The following is a 17,175-nucleotide window of genomic DNA, read 5'->3' on the forward strand; positions in this document are numbered from 1 at the left end:
CACAGAGCCCTTAGGGAGGAACAGGCTGGGACTCGCGCCTCATCCCTGTCAGCCCACAATGCCTTTCCCGTTTATTTCACAGGGAAAAGGAGGAAGAGTAACAGCTGTGTTGGAAACCGCCCGTTTTATTTGTTAGTGACATGTAACTGTGCCAAAGCAAGGCTGAGGGTAGAAAATCTTCACTCGCTGTGTTTCCAGGGGCTGGGAGAAGCTGGGCACTAAGCTGACCGACGGGGAACAGGGGCCTGAGCCGGCACCTGCCACACCAGGCAAGGAGCTGCCGCGTGGATGCTTCTGGGGCTCCAGGCCCATGGACTCTCGGGGAAGGGAGACAGGAAACATCACCTGCCCAGTGATCATGGCTCTTGGGACACAGAGCAGCCTGGGTGTGACCAGGCAACTCTTCTGGCTGCTCTGGCCTTGTCCTGGTCACAGAAGAGGGGCCGAGTACTTGTCCAAAGGACTTAGCTGCTCGGGATGGGGCGCCTGGAAGTCTGAGCCTGTGAACTTCACCCTGCACAGGGCCTCCTATGCCCTTGACTGAGCACACGGAGGCCCCGAGAGGCAGCAGCTCCCCCGACGCCCTGCAGCCTTCTGGACCCAAGCCCTGCGTTCCCTCTGAGTGAAAACATGGGGCACAGCAGGGGAAGGGGCGCAAGAGGGGGCACCAGGGTGCCAGCAGCACAGACCGGTCAGAGAACACGACATCCCATCTGAGGACGCTCAGTGCCTGCCCGCCAGAGGACACCGAAACTGCGGCCCAAGGCCCCCGGGCCGCTCTGGGCCGGCACACCGTGGCTCCGGGTGTAAGGTGACAATTTGCACAGGAAAGATCCTATCGGCCGCTGGCTTCCCCACAGGACAACAGAGTGTCAGAGCCGCCTGGACCCCTTACTCTCCCGTCTCCTCGCTTCACCCGGGGACAGCTGTGTCCCGGAGTGGCCAACGTCACACGGCGAGTTAGGGCATGGCCCACCCCTGCCCTTCCACGAAGAATGCGGAGACGGAGGTGGCACGGTCTGACTCCCGGGCTCGGGTCCCCGCTCCACCATCAGGGCTACGGGGTCTCCGTGCAGCCCCCTCCTCTGCCGCCACTTCCCCCGCTGTGTGACCCTGCCGGCCAAGCAGACGTCGCGGCAGCCTTCAGCCTCAGCACGTCAGATTCCCTTTCAGTCTCGAAGGCTGTGGACTTGAAACCCAATTAGGATAAATCGATTTTAGATGGGGCTCATCCCCCTCGGGGTCCGGGCTCCCCTGTCTGCCTGCCGTTTGCCTGGCACCATCAGAGTCGCCACTTCCTAAATGACCGGGGAGAAGAGCGCAGAGCCAGAGAGGGCAGATGGCAAAGCCAATCGGAACAAAATGGAGTTGGGCGCCAAAGAAAATTGCATCCCCTTCCCGCGGGCAGAGCGTACTATTTTTGACCTAAGCCCCGCGCTGCCAAGCGTTCGGACATAGAGAATAAAGGGGGACCCGACCCAGCCTGCAACCCCGGGCCGGCGCACAGAGCCCCCCGCTTGGCTCCCTCCCAGTCCTCCATGAAGCCGGAGCACCCACCCTGAGGGAGGCTTCTTGGAAATTACATTTAATAATCACAACAACAGCGAGGTTCTTGCTCGTCTCTGCGGCATCGCCCGGTGCCAGACGCTTCACACACAGCATCGCAAGAAACAGTCTGCAAGGGGAACGCTCTGGCTGTCCCCAGGGCCCAGATGGACAAAGTGAGCGCGGCAGGGAAAAGTTACTCACCAAGGCCACAAAGCCGGTTCAGAGCAAACCAAGCTTTATGCTCTCCAGTCGGGAGCCCCTCGGGCATGTCATGTGTAAAACGTAAGGGGTCAGCCCTGGCCAGGTTGCTCAGGTGGCCGGAGTGTCGTCCTGTACCCCGAAAAGTTGCGGGTTCAATCCTCCATCAGGCCGTGTATGAGAGGCAACTGATCAATCTCTCTCTGTCTCTCTCCCCCCACTCCACCCTTCTTCTCTCTCTCTAGAGTCAATAAACATATCCTCAGGGGAAGATTTTTTTTTAATTTTTTTTTTTTATGTAAGGGGTCATATCTGCTCTGCAGACTCCAGCAGAATTTTTTTAAAGATAACGTATAGTAACAGCTAATATTCATTGTGCTCGGACTCTGTACTAAGAGCTATGCTTGCGTCATTCACTTCATCTTCGCCACAGCCCTGCGGTGGGGAGCACCATCACACCCCATTATGCGATGGGGAACCTGAGGCAGAGATGGAAGAACTTACCCAGCGTCACGCCCCTCCCTAGCCAGCAGCAGAGCTGACCCCGGGTCCAGAGTCCGCCTGGGGCCACCACGCCACCACAGCGCCTCTCAGTGGCCGCTGTGTGGCTCAGGGCTCCACTGGACGGTCGCGACAAAAACACAAACGAGCGAGCTCCAGCCTAAAAGGACGCCCCCGTCGGATGAGACGGGTAAGTCCAGAGTCCTACTTTGGGCACAGCTGGATCCAGGCATTTGAGCGACGTGTGGACTGTCCTCCCTCCCCAAGTCAGGCCCTGCCTGCGGGCAGACTCTCTCCAGGAGGGGACAAAGACGGCCCCAGAACCTGAGTCTTAGGTTCTGCCAGTCTGGCAACCCGCCCCCACCCCCTACCCAAGCCAGTGACTCCCTCCAGCAGTACTTCCAAGATGGGATCGCGCCGGCTGGGCTGGGACCACACCCCATTCCTGAGCCACTGCCTCCAATTTGAGGGAGGCCTAAAACTGAGAGTGGGGGGCGCTCCCCAAAGGAAAATGAAGAGGATCCTGAAGAAGGCCTGGGCAGGCAGAGAGGCCCGTGGTCCCCTCGGACACACAGGTGAGCAGCATTCTGCCGGGCAGGGCCACACAGGGAAACCCTGTTCCTACAGGAAACCGCCACGGGCTTGGCGTCGACCATAAACCCAGCCTGAGCGCCGGCCCCATGGAGGGCCATTCTGCCTGGTCCACCACCACCAGACCCCGCCGGCCCCCGGAGGAGCAGCACGGAGCACGGGTCTGCGGCCCTCGGGTGTGCGTCCCCTCCCCGGCTCTGGCCGCATGGCCTTGGGAAATGACCCAACTGTGCTCAGCCTTGAGTTCCTTATCAGGGAGCTGGGAACAGCACCACCTCACTCGCAGAGCCGCAGGAAGACGTAGCAAGGATTGGAAGAGAAGAGGACCGGGGGTTGCCTGGCCCTGCACGGGCGCACGTCAGGGCTCTGTTGGTGGTCTTCAAGAGCAGGCGCCAGTGCCCCTGGAGAGCTCTCCGGGCACCCAGACAGAGGGAAGCCTTCGCTGGTGGCAGCTGTAATGAAAGGAAATTCAATACAGGCTAATACTGGGTTCTTCCTAGGTCTTTTCCAAGGCACCTGACTCTGCAGTGGTGACAAGGCCTGGCGTGCCTGTCCCCCCAAGCCAATCGAGGGCCAAGGTCAGCTCGAGGGTTCCGGGATCCTGGAGCCTGGGATGCACCCCTGCCCCGGGTTCCTCCTGAGGCTGCCCCGGGGTGCTGGGAGGCAGTCGGGGGAGGGCAGGAAAGAGAAAGATGTTCCCGCCCCCCCCCCACACCGAGGAACACAAGGGCTCGTCCACCTCCAGCTCAGTGTTGGTGTCGCTCAGCTGGGGGCTCCCAGGGACAGGGGTCCCGCTCAGCTGCCCCTGCCGGTTCGCCTTTTCCCCAGGAAACGCCGCGTCAATGGCTCCCAGAGAGGACACCCAGGACCCACAGCCCCTGAGTAGCTGACAGGTGTGTGTTCAGGTTAAACTCTGCAGAAAACGTGGCATCAAAATGTTAAGAAAGCCTCCCTTCATGCAAAATTTAAAATAATGCAAATTTCTCCTTTCAGATATTCAAAATATGTCAGGAATTGCATAATGACAAACCTGCTGGCTGGACACGTTGTAAACCGGGCGTGGGGCCTGCCCGCCTCAGCCCGCCCCACCGCAGCCTGCCAGGAGGTGAGTGTGCCCTGCCCTTTGTCAGGCCCCAGGAAACCGGGCCTGAATTATTCATGCTGAGAATGACGCGGTAGCTTAAAGCACAGATCCTGCGTGCAAAGCACAACCGCCTCAACTGGAAAAGAAGCGGCTGCGCTCAAACACCCTCCCAGCACACAACTGGCCGGGGGTTGGGGGGGGAGGCTTGGGGAGGGCAGGAGCGGGGTGGGGCGGGGCGGGGCGGGGCAGGGCGGGGTAGGCAGGGCAGAGGGGGAAGGGACTAGGAGGGGAGAAGGGAGGAGATGGTTTAAATCGGAGATCAGTAAACTACAGCTCCCGGGCCAAATCCAGCCCACCTCCGGTCCATAGATACAGCTTTGGGAGGACACTGATTTAGGCATCGCCAGCTCTGACATGACAACAGCCAGGCGGAGCAGCTGTGACAGGGCACGCACGGCCTGCAAAGCCTCAGACACGCAGGGTTGGGCCAAAACAGGTGGACAGCTGTTCGTGTGGAAACACACGCTCTGCTTATTCCAACAGTTTTATCGACCCGATGTCACCGTGCAAGTGTAAACCCACTTTTGCCCCCCCTTGTATCCTCGCTGGTCCTTTAGAAAATCATTCCCCACCCTTGGTTAAATAACATCAAACCCATTTCTTGACTGCAGAACTTATGGGGGTGGGAGGCTTTAAAGTGTTCTCATTGGACACCATGAATCTCCACCCAAGGGACGGCCCATACTCATTAGGTAGCGAACCCTCTCTTTCTCGGGGCACTTGCAGGCTGGGCGGCCACATGGGCCCTGCTGAGGTCCACGCGGGGTGTCCTGGGGGGAGGGTAGGAGGAGAGGGGTGCCGTGCGGAGCCCCCAAGTCTGGTGCTGGGAGGAAAGGTCTGAAATCCCTGCACCCCCACCCTGCTGCCCCTACCTGTGAGCTCGAGGACACCTGGACCTGTGTCCCTCCCCCGCTTCCACCCCACCCACTGAACTCCGCGGGGAAATGGAGGCCAAGGCAGAAGAGGGCGGGCTGTCTGCTCGGAAAATGCCCAGGAGCCGTGCCCGCTGCAGGGCGCCTGGGCTCAGGGTGGGCCCTCCTGCCTGGAGACATGGGCGAAACTGGGACCGTTCACAGGAGCCCCTGAGAGCAGGAGTCATCGTTCCTTTAAGTAAACAAACGAGGCGGCCAGCCAGACACCAGCTCTGTCCCTCCTGCATTCCTGCCCACCCAGGGCCTTAGCCCTGCTCTCCCAGCCCTGGGCCACTGCGCTGGCAAAGGCCGGCCCGTGGAAGCAGCTGCTCCTTCCTCCGGCCTCAGACCTCAGGCACGTCCGGCCCCTCACTGCCACGCACACCACACCCTGCCGAAACCGCTGCCGGTGTCCGGCCGATCGTGGCCCAGCTCCAGCGCTGCAGGAACGCCCACTTAATCGGGCACAGAGTCAGGAAAACCCCATCTCTGCCTGGAGGGCTCTTCAGCTGCGTTGACAGGGATTGTGGAGGGAGAGAGGCGAAGCGCTATGAAAGGGGAAATCCACGAGGGCTTCCTGGAGAGCGTGGTTCCTGAGAGGGGCCGGCACAGAAGATACTGACCAGGGAGACTGCAAGGGTGGAAAGGCATTTCAGAGAGCTGGAACAGCCTGCCCAGGGGCAGGGCGCAGGCGGCACCCTACACTGAAGGCGACATCTGAGGAGAGTTTTGCTTCACGTCTGCTGGAGGGCAGGCTGCGTTTGCTGAGAGTGCCGGGGCTGGGCAGCCGCGTCGGGGCTGGTGGCAGCAAACGCCCCCTCCGTGGCAGGAGGACACCGTGCTAGCAGCGAGGGCTATGGGAACCTCCCAAGGCGGGGAAGCGTGGTCAAAATTGGGTGCTATGTAAATCAATCAATCAATCGATCAATCAATCACTATTCAACTCACAGGTGCAGAGGGTGTAAATCAACACAACAGTCATCGACCTCAAGTGAAACACTCTATGTGCCTATTTCATTTTATCCTCACGACACCCTGATGAGGTGGGTATGACCACCATCCCTGCTTTCCCAGGAAGCTGACGTTCCGAGAGGTCAAGCCACTTGCTCAAGGCCCCCCCAGCCAGGAAGTGGCAGGGCCAGGGTTTGGAATCCAGGCTTCTGACCACAATTTCTTAACCTCATCCTGGGGGGGGGAGGAAGAAGATAGCCGGCCCCGTGGGCTGGGAGCTGTGCCTCTCATGCTGACTCACTCAGAGCGTCAGGAAGCGGCCGCGTCCCTGGCCCTGACCCTGGCCGCGGGGATCTCCCCAGGGTCGCGTAGCTCCCCGGCCGAGCCAGAGACCCTGCATCGGCCTGTCTCAGCCCCCAAGGCCCCGCACAAATAACTGCCGTGCGAACGCGTGGCAGAATGGCTGGCTGCAAGTGGCTGAGGGGCACTCCATGGCAACCAGCACCCCTCTTTAATCCCCGTGGAAAGAGAAAACGAAGCTCTCCGGTTATGTGCATGACCATAACCCGCCTTGAAGTTGAAATACGTTCCTCCAAATTACCCACCGTCTCTGGTTTCAAAGAATGTGTATTCTTGTCGATTTCGGCTTCAAGATGGGACAGGTCTAATTCTGACGGTCAGACCAGAGGAGCCCCTGCGACGTTCAAACAGAGGGCAGCCGACCCCCGACAGCTGCCCTGCCCCAGGGCAGGAGGCCCGCCGGGGGGACTGGGCCTTTCGTCTGCACAGGGGGGGCTGGCATGGCGGCCCCTGCTGCCCGGGCGTCCCCACCAGCGGCGCGCGCTGTCCACTAAGCCAGGAGCTGATGCCACGAGTCCCACAATGACAGGCCGTTCCGCTGCTGCAGGTACAGGCTAACTGGCCCCGGATCAAACAGCTTATTCAAAAGGATGCGACTCCGTTTGTTGAGAGACAGACAGCCGCAGAGGACCAAGAATGGGGGCACACACCACAACGGTACGGCCCCTGGAGGACGGGCTCATGGGGGATTTAGGTTCCAGGAAGCAAAAGGCCATGGGCCGCCCCCGCTAGATGGGGACACCCAGTCCAGCTGCGGTGGCGTGGGTGGGGCAGGAGGGTGGTGGGGCGACGCTTCTGCACACGCTGGTTTCTCTGCACAGAAACGCCCCTTCCTCCCCCAGACGGGCCCTCACACACTCCTACCCCTCCTTCAAAATCAGGCTCCTAACTCACACCCACCGTGATGCTACCCCCACCCCCACCCACAACCAGATACGAGTGCAGCCCAGGGGCCCTCACGCTCGGCTGCACGTTGAAATTGCCCAGGAGCCTGAACATATGTGGACGGCCGGGCGGCCCTCCCAAATGTTCGGCGCGGCCTGGCCATGGGCACTTTTTAACCTGCCCTGGAGATGCGAGTGCGATGCTAAGGTTAAGAGCTACCGGCACAGACCGGCGGTTCCCAGCGAGGCCGCACAGTAAAGTCACAGGGGGTTGAAAGCACACCGTTGCCCCAGGCCCCCTCAAACCTATCCAATCAGAACCTAGAAGTGTGACGCCGACCATGGCCCGGGTCCTTCAGAGAACCTCTCCAGGCGACTGCCACAGGCAGCCAGGGTGGCGAGGCTCCAGGGCAGAGGCTAGCACTCCCTCAAAAACAGGGCATTCGGGGAGTGCGCTCCAAAGCTCCATCGAAGTTTCGGTTTGCAGAAGATGGTCTTTACCTCCGATGGGAACGAGGTCACAAGTCTGGTAGGTTTTTGTAGAACGCATCAGAAGGCCCTTTCCAAATTCTAAAACCAATATAAATGAGGGCAAAATGTGAATAATTTAAATGTCAATTTCATGCACATTGTAGATGCCCAATAAATATTCATTGAATGAATTAATCAGTCAATCAGTCGATACAGTCTGAGTTTTAGAGCTGCCTGAAGTATTACTGCTACGCCTTTGCTGCAGCCTGTGAGTCCCCTGAGGGCAGGCGTGGGGACCGCCCCGTGCAAGGACAGGTGATGAATGAAGCAGGGAGCCAAGCACCCGGCAAAAGGGCCCTGGCTGCCCCGGCCGCCTCTGGCTACCTTGAGGAGCGCAACGGTCTTCTAGGGGAGCAGGGAAATGCTCACATGTCATTTTGCTAAAAAGATGACATTGTCACCATAATTATGAGGGGGAGGGAATCAGCTTGCTTAAGTTATTGTGAGTTTTCGGAGGCCCAGGGAGCAGCCCACGCGTGGCTTCTCCACTCAGCGGGAAGCCCAAGGGTCTGGCCAGCCCCTGGCCCCCACCTGGATGTTGGCGCCGCTCTGCACGCGGCCCCCGCGATGCAGTGGCTCGGTCTCTCCCACGCGGCCCCCACGGGGGACTCGCCTCTCCTCCAGGACCGGTGGAGGGTGGACGGTGAACTCTGACCTGAGCATCACCCCTGTTTGTAACCTCCGCTGATTCGGCCCCGCGAATGCCGGACTATTCCTTCCCGGGGCTCCACCCCCAGCCATGGAGCTGCAGCCCGGGGTGAAGGGCGAGGGCTCTGAGGCCAGACAGACCAGGGTCCCAGTGCCTGGGCCACCACGTATTAGCTGTGTGGCTGCGGCACGTCACAGAGCCCCGTGAAGCCCCAGTGTCCCTGCCTATAAGACATCCACGCGGTCCCTGCCCTGAGGGTCATCATGAGGGGAAAGCGGAACGATGCCTGCAGAGCCTGGGTGCCAGGCCTGGCTCAGGACACAGGCTGGGGACGTAGCAGGTGACAGCGTGGAGGTCGAGCCCTCAGGCTCCATGCAGTCGCTGTGCCACTCAGAGCACGTCGCTGGCCTGGCTAAGCCTCGGTTGTCCCACCTGTAGAATGGAACCGGTGACAGAACTCACCCTGTGATCCCCGAGACGACCGGGTCTCCACCATCACTTTCCTAATCAGCGGGAGAGCGGGAGGCTCCGGGAGGCAGGGCGGAAGAGGAGCTGCTGGTCACAGACGGCACTGGTCCTCGAGCACCCTGCTGCCCCCAAAGCCGAAGGGAAGGACAAGTCCAGGGCCCCAGGAGGGTACCAGGCCCTCACCCCCTCACAGCCGGAGCCAGCTCAGCGGCCGCACACCTCACTGCTCCGACCCCGGAGGGGACATGAGAGGCCGCGGGCTTCCTTCTCTTAGACTACCCAGCCCCCGCCTTCTCCCCCGACATCCCCCAAACGATCTGTGGGCCAGGTGGGGACACGCACCTGGGACAAGGTGCCAGGTCAGGGCACCCAGGCTGGGTCAGCTCCAGCCCTGGCTCCTTCCCCAAAGCACACACGAGTCATGGTAAAAACAAGAGAAAAGTAGACGGGACGTGTCCTTGGCAAAGAGAAGCACTGTGACGTTCCCCACCCACCTGCGTGCACTCAGGTGGTGATGTCCTCGAACAAAGGTCAGAGGGCTAATGTCTCCCAGCCTGCTGTGCGGACAGCAGCCTGCATCCCAGTCAGGGCCGTGGGGCAACGCAGCTGTCCAGCAAGGCAGGCCTTTCCTGCAGCAGCCGAGGCCAGGGTCCCCGGCCCCCCGGTAGCCGTGGGGAGCACACGGAGAGAAAGGCCGGCCAACGTATCTGAGGACAAGGGTGCCATCCCGGCTGAGCCGTAGAGACTCTGGTGGCTTCTCCTCTCTGAACCGGTGAAATGTAAATAAAAATAACTAATGCTGGGTGCTGGGAGGTGCAGAAAGAATAAAACAGGCCCATGCCCTGCAAACTCTAAGGCTCTGGGCAGGTGTCAGTGACGTTTCACCGCTAACGCGAAGTCTACCATTCAGTGTTACATGGTGCAACGCCAGTGTCTTACGCGAACGAAGAGCAGCTGACTGGCTGCGTGGAGCCGTGGGAGCCACGCCGTCCCGTTTCGCAGCTTGCGCAGGCCAGGGCGTGTGAGTCCCCCCGGGCGCCGCGCAGGTGCAGCCCCCAGCTCAGCATCTCCATGGCACTCCTCGACATCCTGCCCACGCTGCGGCCTGGCCTCGCGGCTGAGTTGGGGTGAGGGGGTGGCCTGAACGGAAAGGGAACTAACATCCTCCTGTCTCCCCTCCCCACTGAGTCACCCGGTTCAGTGTAAGCGATGGGCTGACGCGGGGCAGTCACACCAGAGGGCTCTCTGGTCATTCGTGATTCTGGGAACATCGCGCCTCCATTCTGCCCTCCAAGTGCGTTCTGGTTTGAGTGGGAAGCGCAGCCTCACAGGGCGGCCGGCGCCCGGCGCCTCGCTCCCCCAGTGCAGGCCAGGACACGTGCCCCTGGAACTCTGAGTCTCGCAGAACTCTGCGCGTCGGGGTCCCCGGAGCTCTGTGCCCACGGAGAATGCGGCCTGCACGAGAGGCAGCAGGAACGCCTCGGATCTCCTCTGATCACGTGCGTGCTCCGTGGTCCCTTCGATTTCACTTATAAAACACAAGTGCAAAGATAAAGTTATTACAGTTTCAATCTGGCAGCAAGAGAGACTTCAACCAAAGGCAGGCCTGCCCCGGCGGGGGCGGGCAGGCGCGCGCGCGGGCTTGCCTGGGGTGGGGGCTGGGGAGACCCGTGCAAGCGCGCAGTAGGGATGCTTTGTTAACGCAGGTCGCAGCTCTGTGGGGCTGTCACGCTCCCCTGGAGCTTAGGGCACCCAGAGCTCAGCAAGCACCATGCGGAGGGAGTAGCCAGCCCGGGCAGGGAGCCGATTTTGATTCCCTATGAGCTTGAATGACACGAAATCCATTTCCTTTCAGAGTCGGGACCGTGCTTGGGAACCCAGCAGGTTCCGTGTCACATGCATCTCAGAGCAGCACTGGACTGTAAATGGATGTCACTGCCTGCAGTCTGGCTCTGGGAAGCTCAGGGGTCAACGCCGCTCGCTGCTCAGAGCTTCTCGGACAGGAGAGGACCCCCTGCCACCCCAGTCCGCAGGCCTGGGCACCAGCAGGGGACAGCAACGATGACTGTTCTGCCCGCTGTCCATTCTTGGTCGCGCATTTTCTCCCGACCAGACCCTCCCATCAGAGCTCAGCGCAGGCGGGAAAACGATGACAACACAGCGAAAGCCGCCCCTGTACCTGCTGAAGGTGTTGGGGGCCTCCTGCTTTCCCACCTTGGAAAGAGACGTCCCATTCTGCTTTCTTCTGACCGGGAAGCAGACGGCCACCGAGGGCATGGGAGGGGCACTCGGGTCACACAGCGCGGGGAGCCTAGGCTGTCCCGTGACTCTGTCCAGCTCCACAGGCAAGACAGAAGGGGCGCCGGACCACTATCCGGGGGTCCCAGGTTCTCAGCCCTCGGTGTGGTACCCGGACCCACCCAGGACACGGAAGGAAGCCACCAAACCTCGGGCATGGCTCCTCGAAGGGAAACGGGAGCAACAAGGACCATGGGCTCTGCTTCCGTCCTCGCAGCCACCGAGGCAGGTGGGTGCTGTGCCCGCCTAATGGGGAAGCACTTCGGCTTGGAGAAGTGGAGCAATAAAACTGTCGCTGTCCAGCTTTCCACAGCAGGACACTGAGGCTCAGAGAGGTTAAGCAACTTGCAGGAGGTCACCAAGCAGAGCTGAGGTCACACCCAGCAAGGTGACAGCAATGTGGGCGGCTGCCACTTGCTTTAACACAGAAGGTGTCTTGCGGGCTACCAGTTTGTAGAAAGGGGCAGAGTTGGGTGAGGAGTCCACCGCTGGGGCCCCTCAGCCCGAGGACCAAACAGTGATAGCAGGGCCGGTTAGAGATGTTTAGGAAGTGAGACAAGTGAGTGCCTGAGCAAGCAGGCGACACAGCCCTGCGCTCTGTCCCTCCCCTACCTGCCCCAAACTGCGGCAGTGCTCAGACCCGGCTCTGCCCCTTAGAAGTGTGAGCACTCAGGGAAAACTTCCACTGACTAAGACTTAAAGTTCAGGAACTCTCTCAGGATACACGAGACAGGGGAAAATATGAAGGGAAATATATGAGATACTCAGGATCAGTCTAAGAAGTCCTATAGCCATTTACTGAGAATTCTAGAAAAAATGGAATGTAGGAAATGTCCAAATTATACAACTGATAGAATAACATCTCCAGGTACTGAAGGAATATATACAAATTTTGGGATAGATGGGATCCACCAAGTACGAAGGAGAATGAATGAAAAAAGACCCACTCCCAGACCCATTTTCTGAAAACTATAACCCAAAGGGTATGGAGCAGGTGCTAGACACTTTCAGACAGGGGGGGAAAAAAAAAAACAGATTATCTGCAAAGGAATTACAATCACCTTCACATGTGACTTATCAGCAACATTGGAAACTAGAAGACATTAGAGCAATGCTCAAAAGTTCTTAGTAAAGAAACAAAGTTCTAAATGTACAATTCTATTTTTTCTTTAAAAAAACTATTAAACTAGTATAAGTACAAAATAAACACCTGAAGCTATAAAATGCTTAGAAAATTTACATCTCAACATTCTTTTTGAAAAATATTCTCCCAGAATATTCTCCAGCAAAATTAAAAAGGAATCCAAGAAAGAAAAAAGACATGGGAACTCTTTAAAAATGTAGGCTTCTCCCAAGAAATTTTTCAAGGAAAAAAGTTTCAAGGTCACAAATGGGCTACAGAACTAGAAACAATCTGCCCAAATCATTACTAGAGATCAGCAAACTCTGAAAAAAGAAAGTATCTTCAAGAAGAAACCATTTTCTTTAACATCCAATATGATTGAGTGAGTGGATAGCCTAAAGCTATAAGGGGTATACATAGTTCTTTTGTTACAAAGAAAAAAGGCAAGGCAATTAGAAACTCCAGAAAGATTTTTAAAAAAGAAGTTATATAAGAAAAAGTCCTGGTTTAATTACAAAGAAACTAACATGTAGCAACATTTGAGCAATCAATGCAATGTAACAAAAGAATCCTTTTCACTGGCGCTCTAAACTACTCTTCTTTTAACAGTAAAATTTGCTGGTATAGAATTATATTTCCTCTGTGCATCCACTCGTGCTATTAGGCTTTGTAATAATATATAACAGTGACATTTAAATGCCATTTATTCTTTTTCTCCTTTAATACCTAATCTATAAATAAACACTGACTAAGGAGTGGAATGTACATGTTATAAACATTAACAATGCGGAAATTATAGTGTGGCAACATTATACTTGAAAAGGAGATAAAAAGAAAAGATGTAAAGAAACTATAAGAACACAATTCTATCCCTAACAGGCTTACACGGTCAACAGCTGAGACTCCATATAAGGTGACGAAACAAAAGACAGAGGTGTAAGGATAGCACCTAAAGCGATAAAAGCAACCAGCAGGACTGAAATACCAATGTAACTGAGTTTTCTGAGGGGGTAGGTGTGAAAGGAGGTGAGAAAGCCTAGGTGAGCAAAGCCTGTTTTCATCTTAGCGTTTCCCTCGACGCCAGCGAGGTTGCCTGACCAAGGGCGACCAGCGGACGCAAAGTATATGAAGACAGGGCGTGAGTCCTTAAGCGCCAAATACAACAAGGTTCGTTCCTGTAAAGTAACAGTTAGGAGGTCGCTGGGAGAGGACAAGGAGAGGTCCCCTTCTTCTCCCGTATTGTCTGAGTTGTGTCCTGCATGCGTGCACATTTCTTTCTTTCTTTTTTTTAATATTTTATTTATTTACTTTTAGAGAGAGGGGAAAGAGGGAGAAAGAGAGGGAGAGAAACATCGACTGGTTGCCTCTCATACGCCCCCACCTGGGGACCTGGCCTGCAAACCAGGCACGTGCCCTGACTGGGAATCGAACCAGTGACCTTTCGGTTCATTGGCAGGTTCTCAATCCACTGAGCCACACCTGTCAGGGCAAGGTGTATCTTTCTTTCAGAGTCAAAATTTAGAAGTTCTCCTCTGGCTTGTCATTCCCTGGAGACCAGCTCAAGTGCCTCCTTTTCCGCGATGCTTTCCCTGAGCCTGGGACAGAGAGGTGGGCCAGGCAGAGCCCCTCGCACCAAGAACTTCAAAAAAGCCGGAACGTCTCCCTTCCTCCTCTGGACTCAACGCACGCATTCTCTGTCTTTATCTCACACACGCCCAGGAAGGACTGGGGTTACATTTTTCTCTCTCTCTCCCTGAAAGAACTAGAAAGCTTGAACAGAACGCTAACCCGTGTGTAAATGCAAGGGGAGCCCGGGAGTCACCTCGTCTTTGGGGAGCCCCTACTCGGATAAAAGAGCTTAGCTACGTGCAGAAACACCTGCAAGGCCAAGTGGCACGGGGTCAGCTTTAGAGGGAAGGCACAGATAAAGGAGGCGCAGAGAAATGCAGGGCATTAGCGCGCCGGGTCATGTCCCCTCAAAATTCCTATGTTGAAGTCCTACCACCCAAAATGTCCCAATGTGACTGTATCTGAAGATGGTGCCTTTAAGGAGATAATTAAGTTAAATGAGATCATCAGAGTGGGATGTGGTACTTTGTGAGGATGGCCCGAGCAGACTATTCCGTAGGGGGTGCCCAAAAGACTTTCTGGAGACCAAGGGCCACCCACAGGGTGACCACGCATCCCTGTCACTAACGTCCCTTGAAACCATACCCGTTAGGGTCCTCTCTGATCCAATTAAGCCCACGGGAAAAATGAACAGCTACGGATGGTCTCCCTCTCGCACGGTGGCAGAAGTCCCAGTCGGCCGTCCTTCTGGCCACTCGGAACACCAGCCAGGCGTGCTGCGGCCTGTGCAGGCCCCTTGTGATGGGCACAGCGCTGCCCGGCAGGCCCTTGGTCGGGGGACCCGGGGGCTCACGTGAGTGATAATAGGTAAAGTGTGTATGAAGTATGTGCATCAGAGAGCATGGCTTCTAAAATTCTGTTCTCTTTATTATTTTTTCTTTCTGCTTCTTCAGTCTGGATTTCTTCTGACTGTCCTTGAGTTCACTAATCCTATATTCTGATCTGTCTAATCTATTAAGGCTGAGCAATTATTTTTTTATTCCACACTTTTCTTTTTTTCAATTCTAAAATTTCCATTTGGTTATATTTTAGTTTCCACTTCTCTAATAAAAGTCTCCATCTGTTCAACCACGTTGCCCATTTTTTCCTCTAATTTTTACGTTTTTAAAGATTTTATTTATTTTTAGACAGGGGAAGAGAGGGAGAAAGAGAGGGAGAGAAACATCAATGTATGGTTGCTTCTCAAGTACCCACTACTGGGGACCTGACCTGCAACCCAGCCACGTGCCCTGACTGGGAATCAAACCTCCGACCCCTTGCTTCCCAGGCCAGCATTCAATCCACTGAGCCACACCAGCCAGGGCGCCTCTGGTTTTTAAAGCATATTTATAATAGGTACTGTAAAGGTCTTGTCCATTACTTCCCACATCTGGATCATTTGTGGGTCTGTTCCTATTTACTATTTTTCCCTTGATTGTAATCTTATTTTCCTGCTTATTTACATGTTCTATAATTTCTTAATTCAACTCTGGACGTTGTATATTAAAGAATAGTACAGATGAGGTTAGGTAACCCACGCTCTTTCCTCTGTTAAGCACCTAAGTAAAGAGTTAATTACTTTGATCCAATTAGGAACTGAGCTTGGTTTGAGCTGGGTGGGGTGTGAGTTTAATTAGTTTCTGGTTACTTCTGGTTTCAAATATCCCGGACTGAAATCAGACCCGTCTTCCAGCACCAACTTTGAGGCCCGGGGCATCTTGAGACCACGGGGCGTTTCTGCTTTCCAGCTGCCCCCTCGGCCATAACCCCCTCAGCAGATTAGCAGGCGGAGGAAGTGAGTTCTACACCTGGGACCTTCAGAGTTCCAATCCCTCATGGCAGCCTATGCGGGAATACAATTTGGCTGTTTTAACTTAGCCGAGGGATCAATTTGTAAGACATATAAATGTCAAACGACAATGTTGTACACCTGAAACTAATACAAAGTTGAATGTCAACTGTAATTTAAAAAATTCTTTAAAGTTTGGCTATTTTATTCCAGTAAAATATCTTCTTTAAAAAATATATATTGTATTGATGATGCTATTACAGCTGTCCCACTTTTTTCTCCCTTTTATTTCCCTCCACCCTGCACTGCCCGCCCCCCGAAGCCCCCCGCCCCACTGCCCCCAGTTCAAGTCCACGGATCGTACATGTAAGTTCTTTGGCGTCTCCATTTCCTATACTGTTCTTAACCGCCCCCTGCCTGTTTTGTACCTATTTATGCTGCTTATTCTCTGTACCTTTTCCCCCATTCTTCCCCCTCTCCTTTCCCTCTGCTTTTCCAGTAAAATATCTTTGTCGATGACAAACCAAATCCCTCTGCCCACCCGTATGCTAAGTAGGTGACACCTCCCAGGTATACAATCAGCCATTGATCTCGCTCCTCTAGAAAGGATTGGTCTCTCTCCTGGGAATATAGACTTTTTGCATCCACAGCTCTTTAATGGCTTCTTAAAAATATGTATAAATATTATATTAAAAATCATTTTTACCCAGTGTTTTCTTAGTATTTCCTCAGGAAAGACAGTCTTTTATCACTTTCTACATCCTTATTAAAAGTGAGACTTGAATTTTATTCATTTTCAATTCCAAACTGTCATGTTCGTGTGCAAAAAAGTGAAGCTATTCCTGTTCACATGTTGGTTCCATTAGAAGAACTATGCAAATAATAAAATGAGGTATTTTATTTTGGTGTCCTCAAATTCTTCAAACAGAAGATCAGTTAACTCCAAAGGTTGCTATTATTCAAGCCAAGTCATCGGTGCAGAATAAAGCTCTTGGGAATCATCTTTATTAATTGCGCATTGTCTGAGACCATCATGAGTATAACTGTGAATCTGACTTATCTTTGCGATGAAAATACAAATACAGTTCTCGGTAGAGCACAGTGTCATAGTGAAAACAACATCCTTACTAAATTAAGAAACCTATGAAGCATAAATTTACTTGGAATTGATGATGATGCACACATAATAATTCATAATCAGGTCCAAATAAGCTGTGATAGTCTACCAATTTAAGTAAAAGCTGTAGTTGCCAACATTTTGTGATAAAGCTGATAAAAAGTGAAAAACAAAAACCAAAAAGCATGCTTTAGCTCTCTCCCTTTGCTACCCACTGCCCATCAGATTTTAGAAAGGTTGAGCTCTTGCAGTTCATCAAAGTGCCCTGCAAAGATACTAAACTATTTTGTAAATGAATCCTCTAAATTTTGGATGTGTATTATTCAAAACATTGCAGAGCCTTAATCAAATTATTCAACACATGGCTTTCAGTTTTTGAAGCTTTGGGGAAGGGGGGGGAATGCATTAATTGAAAAACAAACCTGCCAACTCCGAAGACAGTGGAATTTATTCCTAAAAAATAAGGAGAAACAGAGCACATTCTGTATAAGAGCTCAGTGTTGA

The sequence above is a fragment of the Pteronotus mesoamericanus genome, unplaced genomic scaffold, assembly GCF_021234165.1.
Source record: "Pteronotus mesoamericanus isolate MK-2021 breed Mesoamerican mustached bat unplaced genomic scaffold, CSHL_Meso_final contig_657, whole genome shotgun sequence".
Classification (NCBI taxonomy): domain Eukaryota; kingdom Metazoa; phylum Chordata; class Mammalia; order Chiroptera; family Mormoopidae; genus Pteronotus; species Pteronotus mesoamericanus.